The sequence below is a fragment of the Etheostoma spectabile genome, unplaced genomic scaffold (genome assembly GCF_008692095.1).
Source record: "Etheostoma spectabile isolate EspeVRDwgs_2016 unplaced genomic scaffold, UIUC_Espe_1.0 scaffold172, whole genome shotgun sequence".
Lineage (NCBI taxonomy): Eukaryota > Metazoa > Chordata > Actinopteri > Perciformes > Percidae > Etheostoma > Etheostoma spectabile.
Window position 1 is genome coordinate 230,949 of NW_022605573.1, and position 210 is coordinate 231,158.

Below are 210 nucleotides of genomic sequence, written 5' to 3' on the forward strand. Positions count from 1 at the left end.
CAGGAAGCCAGTGTAAAGACTTCAGAACTGGAGTGATGTGATCCAGTCTCTTGGTCTCTAGGCAGTGCATTATGGGACATACTTCCCCCGACTATAAGGGAGTCCCACTTTGGCCTCCTTTAACAGCCGGGTAAAGCTGAGGCTTAGAGCTTTGTCCTGTTTTATTTTTTAGGTGGCCAAGGGAGGTGGGAGGTGTTGTCCATGATGGAT

The 210-nt window shown here is 49.0% G+C and overlaps 1 protein-coding gene across 1 annotated transcript in view; it reads left to right on the forward strand.

Moving 5' to 3' along the window:
- Positions 1-210, forward strand: part of LOC116685738 (flocculation protein FLO11-like) — a 17,949-nt gene that overhangs the window by 11,690 nt on the left and 6,049 nt on the right.